We start from the raw sequence: 11958 nt of genomic DNA on the forward strand, positions 1-11958 counted from the left end.
TTGTTTCAATTGATTTTGGCCTTTTATTTCGATCATTGTCATTGTTGAATGTTCAATATGTTTTAGTCATTTGGTTGACAAAAGCTTCGTTTTCACAAAAATTATGCTTTTTAATTGCATCTTATATTGCTCAAGTGTGTTTTCAAACATATTTGATTGGTTTTGTTTTCTAATTTTCTTGATCCCCACCTATATGAATTCTATTTAATCAATAACATTCATTATCGATGATAGATTTTTGGTCATAATAAAAAGCAATGCGATTTAGACTCAAGCATTTTCTTCCATGTTTATTGGTTACCATTTCTTTCCTTGAATGCATTACAATAGATGGCCAAAATGTAATTTCACAAAAGATTATAGCTCCCCATAAAAATGTTTGGGATACTATTATAGATGGCACTGTAAAGAGAAAGTCATAACTTCTAAGGATAATAACAAGGCAATGAATGACTGGAAGGATAGTTATGGCAAAGTGTTTGTGTCCATAATCATGCTTTTTACGTTAGCAATGGTTACAACTAGTTTAGGTGCAGTTTCATTTTTCTTTGTAGAGAGGGAAAGGGACGGAGGGAGAGGGTTAGCAAAGGGATGATGGGGGAGAGGGAAAAAATTAGAGTAAGGGGAGGGATGGTGGGGAAAAGGGAGAGAGATTGAAGGGGGATGGAAAATGGTAGTTTGGTTAAGTATGTAATGGAATTGTAACAGAAAATGGTAGCTTCGTTACGTCTGTAACGAAAAATGGTTAGTGATGATAATTTTATTATTTTTTGAAAGTTGAGTGACTGAATTGAAACCTGAGTGACAATTTTGTCAACTACCCCAAAGTTGAGTGACTATTGGTACAATTTACCCTTAAATAAAAACAACAAATTTAAGAAAAAATTCTCACATTTTTCTGTTAAAATATTCGAAGTCACATTCTCTCTTTGCTCTTATTTGTATTAAAAGAATGCAAAAATTAAAAATTGAAGAGGAGGAAAAGTAAGAATAGAAGTGGATATCAACAAAGAAAGCTTGAAAGTGAGTAAAAATGGTGAAAATTATTTTATATATTTTTAGTATTTTTTACATTTTAATTAAATTTTAATTTTTTTATAATTTTTAAATAATTTTTAAATGATTTTGAAGAAAAAAAAAGGTGATTCCACCATGACGCGTCACATGGCAGTTTCTAGTTGGCTGGAGGAGATAACTAGTTTTTTTTTTAACGTGTAACAAAGAAAACTAAATTTGAATCTTAAAGAACTATGCAAAGTTCTTTAAATATCAAACTGAAAAAATCAGTATATTTTAAAAGACAATTTGTGAGTTAAGCCTAAAAGATAATAAGAACCCTAGTCCAGTAGTCAAATTAGTGCTCCATATCATGTATTCCCACAACTACCAAATCATGGAGCCACCCTTGAAATGGATGCTTCCGCTTGACCATGATTCTAATAGCGTACACCAATATATGATACCACTAGTATGCCCATCTATACACTACTTTATGATACTATGAACATGTTTGTTTCCTCCCCATAGTTTACTATTTAACAGGTTATTGGTATTAACATCGATGAGAATTTAAATGACAAAATGATGTTCAATTTGGCATTACTTTTAGAGTTCCTTCTAATGATGACATGACCATCTGAAGACTTTATTTGCCAAGCTATACCACTCAAATTATCATCTAAAGCCCTAATAAATATTAGTTGCTACTCGTTCCAATTGATTTTCTTGAACTCTATTCTCCTCAACAGCTGAAAACTTCAGTAACACTATGCATCCAGTTTCAAGACGTTGGAGAATAGTCGACATAGCTAGAAAAAAACAGATTCTTATGGTCTCACATCAATGACCCACGTGCGAGATATTGGATCCAAGATAAAAAAGGTTCGAAATATAGCGTCAAACTATATCAAGTTGAATATGATAGGATACTTTCAACGCAAAATCAAATTGCAACCGTAACTTTCATTTCAGCCTCTACTGTACAGTCTTGGAGAATATGAATAGAATTTCCACGTCATCCTCTTCAAAGAGTTGCCTTGAAAATCTCTAGTATGCTATTTGAGAATTTCAAGTAAGTCAAAGATAGGATAATGTACTTATCTTTTTATTCAAAACTATTTTGAATAATCAAAAATCAATTAGGATATTAAGGAATAAAAGTCAAAAGTGATATCTTATTCGAATCAATAGTTGTTTGATTTCTAAACTAATCTCTTTAACCAAAATTTATTAAATACTATATTTAATAAATTTAGTAAAACAATTTTTATCCGTGAAACATGTTTGAAGTTTTATATATTTGAAAGAATTACACAAATCCCTAAATCCCTGATTGCTGAAGAAAGATCTTGAGATCCTTGTTTATAAGCCATTATACTTCATTAGACTAATATGATTCAAGTTAAGTGCATCAGGGCCAAAAGGTTATTATAATGTACATTTAAGTCCTTTCGCTTTTTGGAATTATTTTTTACTGGATTTTGAGATTCCAATAAAAGTAAACTTCTTAAACTTAACTTGTAACACCTATATTTGGTCACATTAAAAATAATTTAACCAACTGAAGTTATTTTTAGTTAAGTCCAAATTCATTGAACCATTTTCAAACTATTTTTAGTTAATCCAATCAACTTACATTTGCTATATTTAACCAGTGAAATTCTTATAAATACCCTATATGACAGCCTTCACAATTATTTAACTAGTTTATTCTTTACATTATCTTTTCAAACACTCTCTGTTTTCTCAAATGTTTCCTTTTACAATTTTAGTTGAATATTTAATTGGTTTATTTTTTCTTATTTCCTGTTTTCCTACTAGTTAACAAAAGTGCTTGTTGAAGTTTGGGGATACGCAAATCCACGAAATATACTTAAGGATAGTGATATTCATGCCTCAAGCAGCAATTTTATTTTTCTAAACCTTTGATTTCTAACAAATCTTAGGGATATTTGGATGTTGTCTATGTAACAACCCGATTTTTAAATAGTGTAAAAAAATACAGTTTTGGAGTCTAATTCTGTAAATCAAGTTGGTGAAATTATTAATAGAGAGGTTTACGAAGTCAATATGAAAACATATCAATGAACAACTGAGTAATTAAATCAAGAAAATTATTAATTAAAGTATATGAATTAAACTATAAAATTTTAATCGCTATTTAATTTTAATTTTAATTTAGAAAATGTTTGAGGACTTAATTGGTAATTAATCAAGGGACCTAAATGTTTAAGGACTTAGTTTCATTAAGTAAGGTTAATTATTAAAATTAAACATATTTAAAGGTTAAATTTTAAGTTAATGAAGCTTTACTTATAACCTAAGCTAGGTATATATATTAAGAGTGAGTGGAAAAAGATGAAATCATCATCTTCTCCTGAGGCAACCAGCCAAAGCTAAGAAAAGTAGAAAAATTTCCTTTTTATTCCTTTTACAATTTGGTCTCAAAACCTTTAAAGTAAATATGTTTTTCCTTTAAAATTTTTATGTTTTCATTATGATCTAAGCTTGATTATGCTTACCCATGCCTTAGATTTGCTAATTGTTAAATGTTTATCAATTTGCCATTAGTAAGTATTTGATGAAATTGAGTTTGATTTTGATAAAAATTAAGGTATGAGCTTTGAGCATGTTAGGACTAAGTTGAAAACTAGAGAAAAGTGTTGGAATTTATTACAAATTTAACTAATTTCAATAGTTAGTTTTTGTGACATTAGGGACTAAATTGAATAAATTGAAAGTTCTTAAGAAACTATACTATAAATTAAAGGTGCAAGGTCCCTAATGAGAGGATATGAATTGGATTTTGATCCTATTTTAAATATTGAGAAATATGAGTATTTCAGATATAGGGACTAAAATGAATAAAATGCAAAATATGTTTGATATGTTTTTAATGTGATTGAGTGGAAACTAATACCATTTTTATAATTGAATTATCAAAGCTAAAAATGACATCGAGTCATCTCGAGAGAAATGAAAGTGGAGAGTAGTATACAAGTACCGATTACGGTTTGTACATTCATGATTTGAATTCAATATATATACATATATATCTTGTTATAAACTAGCTTGCTTGAGGTAAGTATCCTACTTTTTTCATGATTTGGTTTGTATATGATTATATGAGTTGTTATGAATTGAATTGAGACGAGCATGGTATAAATGAGTATTATATGAAACTATTATACGTGATCATGAATATAAATATGTATGAAAACAGTGGTTACCCTATTAACTATCTTGAGTATAGTCAGGTATAGTTGGCATGACATAGGATTTGTGTATGGGATTATACATCGATTTATACTGATGAGGCATAGAGCACATACTATACTTTGAACATTTCGATTAGGTGTGAAGCACACATTACTTTGGCTTATATCGATATGGTGTAAAGTGCAAATTATACTTCGGATGTTCCGATGAGACATTAAGTGTTAAATATATTGGTGTGATGGTTAGATAATTTGTGTATCTATCTTGAGTCTGTGTCCAATTAATAGGGATTATGAAATATATACCATGCTATGTGACTTTTGATATGAAATGCTAATATTGAATGATGAATTTTTCATGTTAATGTTAAAGTAACAAAAGATGACATGTGAAAGATTATATGAACCGATTAAAATGAGTTCTAAGGGCTAATATTGATATAAAACGAATTAGTGGATTCAATATGTAAATGATAAAATGAAATGGACTTTGTGACATGTTATAATACATATGAAAAGTGATATGATGTTAAATGAGATTATATGTTCATATATGACATGCCTAATAAAATGTGGTATAAGATTATGCACATGAGACATGAAAATTCAATTTGATTTAGCTTATAGTTGAATCACATATTAATTGTATTGATTTCTTGGTTCTATTGATTATTGGTTTAAATCATGAAAGTACCATTGAGCTTTATCACTCAGTTTGTAGTTTGTTTATTTCTGTACGTCGGTTTCGTAAATTCAAAATCTTGAAGTGATCGACTACATCCAGACTCAATCCTTGACTTAGCAAGTTTGTATAGATTTGATATGTTAATAGAAAGTGGCATATGCTTATTGTTGAGTTGGTTTTTAGTTTTGAGTTGTCGTTTTGGTACTTATGTTCAGAAATGTTATACTTGGACATGATCATTTAAGTTGGTAGCAATCATGAATGTTAATCTAATGGTATGGTGATATGTTTCCTTATCCAAAAATATGTAATACTATGGTTAAAATTTAGAACATTACTTGTATGCAAAGTTAGTAATTGTGATGTTAGAATGAATAGATATAAACTTGAGACTTTGCACTTATAGGTAATTGAAATGTTAAGAATGATTAATTAGTATTTGAATTAATGACCACAATGCTAAGTAAGAGTTTTTGGGTCATTTTGACAACAATGCTAAGTAATGAGTTGAGTTAAATGAAGTACAAATTTGGGGAAATTGCTCCCAAGGTTGCGACACTCTCTTATTGGTGTTGCGACATTGAGCTTCTGTCCTTGTAGTCACGACTCTCCCTTGCTAAATTCGCAATATTGAATTCCTCCTACCTTAAGGTCACGACGTTCCCCCATTGAATTCACGATGATGAGATCTTACTTTTAAGGTAATGAAATTAAGCTTCTACACTCAGGGTTGTGACGTTACTCCTTGGTGTCATGACAATACACCATTATTTTGATTATTTTACGTTTTAGTCCCTTTTTCACCATCAAATTAGTATGAAAGCTTTCATAAGCTCGCTAACTGAAATGTGAATATATAATGTGTTTTATTAAGTATAGAAACTAAATTGCTTGTATGACTCGTCTATTAAATATTGAAATAAAATTGTAGTTGCTTTAGCAACAAATGTGGCATCTCATATCTTAGATTCAACGATCAAGTCAGATATGGGGTGTTACAGTCTGCGTAGTCGATACTCATGTTCATTGTTTTCGTTATTGTCGTGATGTTGTGTGTGTCATGTTTCCATGAAGGTACCACGTGTTTGTTTTTACTATCATCTTGCTACACAAATCCTTCAAATTTCAATATTCCTATTGTTTGAGATTCCCACACATTAATAACAAGTACTAAAAGGGGTAAGATCTAAATATTTTTGAAAGACTAGAATTGGTTTAATTTTGGAAAAACAAAATATTGAACATATATAAAGTGTGTTATTTTATAATTGGTTGTTTGACTGAAACATGAATTCATAATTTTATGTTGCTTGAATTCATTTATTATTATTAAAAAAATTACTGGCATTAAATTGAATTTAATAAAATTCTTAATATAGTAATAATGATAATTTAATTAGATGCTGAAGTTCATGCTAGGGATTTCAAATTGAACTTAACTTGTGCATAGAAAACAAACCGTACGCTGAGCAAATTGCTTAGTATTAAATTTATAATTCAAGATAAAACAGATACAAATATGCAAAATGCATATCTTCAATTCCAACCAAATATCATACAATTTCATGCAATATATCTTCATTTATACAATAGCACATATACAACCAATGACACATACCAAATTTTTAACCTTTTCATAGACCATTAGGTTCAATCCATTTACTTTATATAGATACCATTAATTTCATTCATTTTTCACCCTTAACATACATGCATATTCTTATATATTTCATTTTATAACATACTTCATATTGTTCCCGAGTCTATCGACTCATTATAACACCATCGGCCCTCAAGGCTTATTTTCAATTCACTTAACATATCAAAATATCATGGCATACATCATATCACATCTCAATCAAACTTTTCTTTCGTTTATAACCCTATTAACCAACATAGACTCAGAACGAATACACAGATCCGTCACTCTGGGTTACCCGACAACGATGGTCTACTCAACTTGATATAACTGTCACCCTGGGTTTCCCGATAATGATGACTTAATAAATATAATCTACCATCTTAGGTTGCCTGAAAATGATGGCTAACAACGATATTCTAACCATAAGGTATGCCAACTATATCCGACTCGATCCGAACAACTAATAGGGTATCCTATTTTGATACAATATATATATCAATTTACATTCCAATATCCAAAATCAATCAGGATTTCACAATTTTATAACATATTTATAACATGTTTCAGTATCATTTCATATCAATTATTACAAAACATATAAACTAGAATTTTTGCATCTTATTCAATTTAGTCCCTATTTCGGTATTCAATCTCAATCATGATGAATCAAGTTGAATAGTCATTGCCAATTCACCTCATTACCATGTAATGCAATATGTATTGAATATGCAATAAATAAGTTGGGTACCGAATCATAGAAATACAAATAAGAAATTATAAATTATTCGTCGACGACTTTAGTTTTCCTTTTTTCTCGACGAATCCGAGTTGACGTTAGCTATGGATTAACATAAACATATAATATTATCAATAAATAGTCAATAACAATCAATTACCAATTTATACAAAATTTCAATTTAGTCCCTAAAATCAGGACTAACATAACTTTTGATCTAAAACTCCAATTCAAAATTTAATTTCACTATTATCTATTAGGGCTCTCCTATTTCTCATTTATACAACCAATTTTACAATTTATTCATTTTAGTCCCTAATGTACGAAACTATCAATTAAGCTTTAGATTTAGTCATTTCTCATATCTAAGCTTAAAATATATCCATTTAACACCTAAAAATTTCAATTCTCAACTATGGAAAACTTTTAATTGATACATAGGCTAGCTAAACCAAGCTCCCATGACCTCAAAAACATAAAAATTACAAGAAAATAACTAAAGACTTACTTGATTTTTGAAGCTAAAAGCTTAACCCTAGCGAAAATGGCTTCCTCTTTTGTTTCTTTCTTTGTTTGGTTTGTAGGTGGAGGAAAGATGATTAATTTCACTTTTTAATTTGGTTTTTATACTTAGTTTAAGTTTAAGTTAATTAAGGTTTATGATAATTAAGTTAATATTTGTTTAATTAATTAGTTTTAAACACAATCGTCCAATAATGCTTGATTTGTCATGGTGTAATTGCCATTTTAGATCTTTGGTTATTGCAATTTAAGTCCTTAAGCCATTTTCTAATTAAAAATCTATAGCGATTGGACTTTCATAATTTAGTCTATGAGCCTTAATTAATCACTAATTCAGCAAAATTACCTATTCAAAATTCAATTCACTTATAATATAACTCCGTAAATATTTAATAATAATATTTATTGGCTCAATTTACAAAAATGGGGTTCCGAAATTACATTTTTTGACACCATTAACTTTTGAGTTGTTACAACTAGTTCCACCACAGTTAGCTTTAGCATTATTTCCAGATCCCAATCTTTTACCCCTTTATTGAGTTGTCACCGATTTTGCAACCTGTTCTAAACCAGTCACAACTTTCTTTGGGAAATCTCTCAGGAAATGATCAAAAGAACCACATTTGAAATAGGATCCTTTCTTCAATCTATACTCCTTGAAATGTTTTTTGCCACAATGCTTACAAATAGGTTTGTTAATATTCTGGACATTGCCAGCACTAGCTACTAACGTAGCTTGTGATCTCGGATAATTTTTCTTGGACATATTTTCTCATATTCCCTACAGTAGCGAAAGATTTACTTCTGAAATCTCTGGTCCATTTGGACAGAGGAGTTGGGAATGATCTAGTCATGTTGTGTTTCTCGGTATGCCACAATAACCTGTGATAGTGTGATGCCTTCTAATTCAAATTGGCTCTGCTTTTCTTATAGAAAAACCATGTCAATTGAATCACAGTAATATTCCTACTTTCGATCAAGGAGCTGCTAATTGTGTGCCCGTTTAACAAGGGCCTGGAAGTGAGGTGCGAAATGCCTTTTTCCAAATGATGAACCAATGGTTCAATCAATTTATTGGAGCTACCTCTTCAGCTTTGATACCACTAAATGTAACACCCCTCGTCTGACCTAATCACCGAGTCTGGGCTATAGGATGCTACAGTCCTTCCCGGAGCAACTACTGTCAAATAAACTGTAAATAAATCAACTAAACATTCAAACATGTCGTAAACACATTCTTATTATAATACAAAATAAAATTCAAGCATTAATCAAGCTTACGAAAGCTCTTTTTTTGACCAGGGAATGAAATAGAACCAAATTGTATAGTTTTGAAAATTCAGGGTTGACGTTGTGACGTCACCAATCAATTGGTATGTAACAGCCCGTTTTTAGTGGCGTCGGAAACAATAGTTTTAGAACCACAATTTTGATGTGAGATTAAATATTTTAATATTTATTTAAATTTTATGAGATTATATTAGAGTCGTACTAAAGTTTTGCAAAGAAATTTTGAAGTTTAAATGGTTAATTAGGAAAAAAGTGACTAAATCGTAAAGGTTGCAAAAGTGGATTTTTATTAGTTAAAAGGGTTAAATGGCTATGGAAAGGTAAATTAATGTACTTAGATGGTAATTATACCATAATTAAGTTAGTGGAAAGTTATGGACAAGGTTTAATTCAACTTTTTGATTAATAATATGTGTAAAGTAGTATTTTAGTAAATAAAAGATAAAACAAAGCTATCATCTTTTTTTTTTCTTTTTCTTGTCTAGTCTAATTTTATCAGCGAGATTAGATATCGCTAACATTATATAAGAGGGACAAATTATATCTTGATTACTCATATCTCATTACATAGTTTGTGTAATATTTAGTAACAATATTTATACTACAACCAATTATTGAAGACATACTGTGTCAAAGTACCCAACTCTTAATGTTGGGGACAATAGTGACCTCAAATCTTAGAATTACGTGCATCATTATTACTATGAGAATTTTTTATGACTATTGCATAATAATCAAATAATTGTTCTCATGGCGAGTCAATCTAATACACTATTCTATTAACATATACTCGTGCATTGACTTGATATCACATATCCATGACAACTTCTTGTCATCAATCAACCCCAAATTAGTTTCGACTTTCTATTGTCTTGACTCACAATAATACTTGACTAGAGGTAATTTAAGAATAACCATATTATTTTAGAGACTTTATTATTAATCAATTTATTTATTTATTTTGATGAAAATGAACCTAAAACAATGTCACATCCCAAAAATCGAGTTAGTAGAGTGGCCAAGCCGAATTTTTTCATGATTGAGTAATAGTGGAGCTGTCCTTAATGATCAATGTTCGAATCCCTCCCCTTTCATTATTTTTTATATGGTAAAATTTTGTTTCCAACCTTAGCAAAGGTTACATCCCATTTTTCAAATATTTCTGTTAAAATGAAAACAAAGAGTAATATGGTAAAGTGGTTAGGAGCCTTAATTAAATTCTGTATGTCTTAGGTTCAAATCTCTTCATCACTACCTTTTTAATTAATTTTTTGTGAACTTTCCATGTGCTAAATACCACTTTCCGTCCAATCTTTCTTACCATACTAAGGGAAGACTCTTTCCTTTTTTTTTTTAGTCAACATACCGTACTTATGAGGACATGATCCTCTTTTCACTCCCTTATCCCCCTAACTTACCGTTATCTCCATCTTTGCCATATGAAGGGATTTAATGACTCTAGACATGTTTGACCACAATTCTTTTCATCTAATTTTCATTCTTTCCCTTTCACTATCGTACCACCTTATACTCTTCCCCATTCTCTCCCTTTTCTCTCTTTTGTTTAGCCTTCAACCTCCCATTTTTACTCTCTTTTCTTTCTCTTCCACCATTTCTTAGCCTTGAACCACCACCTTGCCACCTCTCTCCTCTACTTTTTCTCCAATGTCGCACCTAGCGCTGCCTTCCACCACCGTGGCAACCATCGCTCGCCACTGTGCAACACCACTCATTTTTCTTATTTTCTCTTCTCCTCGTGAGTGACTGAAACCCATATCTTCTTTTCTTTTTCCTCTGTCGAACCACCGCCTTTGTTACTGGAGCGTTGCCGTAGCACCATCCCCGATGGTCGGGATTCTTCCTCCTCTCTTCTTTATTTTTTTTCAACTTTCATTATTATTTTTAGTCATAAAAAAATTTGCACTATTTATTTTTAATTAATTCTTAACCCTAAACTTATTTCTTAGATTTATTTTCATAATAGTCCTCCTCTTAGATCTTCATTTCCTTCCGTTTCATGATCAAAATGATCTATTGATCATTCCGTTCCAATTGTGATAATGTAAGTGTAAGGGTTGAGTAGAAATATTTCGTTCTTCCTTACTTTTTCTCTTGGCTAAATACTTTAAAGGGTCATAGTGAAATATTTTCTCGTGTATTAACATCTCTTATGTCATGTTTATTGAAAGGTCGATCAACACTAACTCGAAAGACCATTAACGTTGGGATCAAAATCACTAATCCGAGTTATTATTTTTAGGGTAAGTGTTAATGGTAATCGATAAGAAACTTATTGCATCTACTTTAAAAATTGTAGTCTTAATTTAGGATCACCTTTGTTGATTGAATAGGTAATCTAATTATTAAATCCAAGTGTGGGCGTTCTTAGAGAGTGGTTGCACATCGGATCTAAGATCAGGTGTTGGTTTTAACATTAAGAAAAAAAATCTATATTGTTTAAAATTATTATTATTTAAATTATGTTTGATGAGGATACTTTAAGTATCCAATAAGAGAGATAAAACCCATCGATATGGACTATGTCAAGTAAGTGATTCCAAACCGTATATGTTGTGAAAAGTATGTTGTGTGATCTTGATGACTATTATTCATATGAAATGTATGAAAATCTAATTCTCATGTTAGGTGATCTTATGACATGTGTGATTTTCGCATTATTTATAAAATGTGAAATATTGATATAAAGAGTATATATGTGATTTGCATGTTAAGCATGCCTATGTGATTTTAATTGAAAATTGGTATAATGAGCATGTCTCACATATCAAAGTGAAAAGTGATTTTTAAGTGAAAAAGTGAAGTGGCCATATCACATGCATGGAGTGGGATACGTGAAAGGTGGAAG

This window comes from Gossypium hirsutum, chromosome A08 (assembly GCF_007990345.1).
Source record: "Gossypium hirsutum isolate 1008001.06 chromosome A08, Gossypium_hirsutum_v2.1, whole genome shotgun sequence".
Classification (NCBI taxonomy): domain Eukaryota; kingdom Viridiplantae; phylum Streptophyta; class Magnoliopsida; order Malvales; family Malvaceae; genus Gossypium; species Gossypium hirsutum.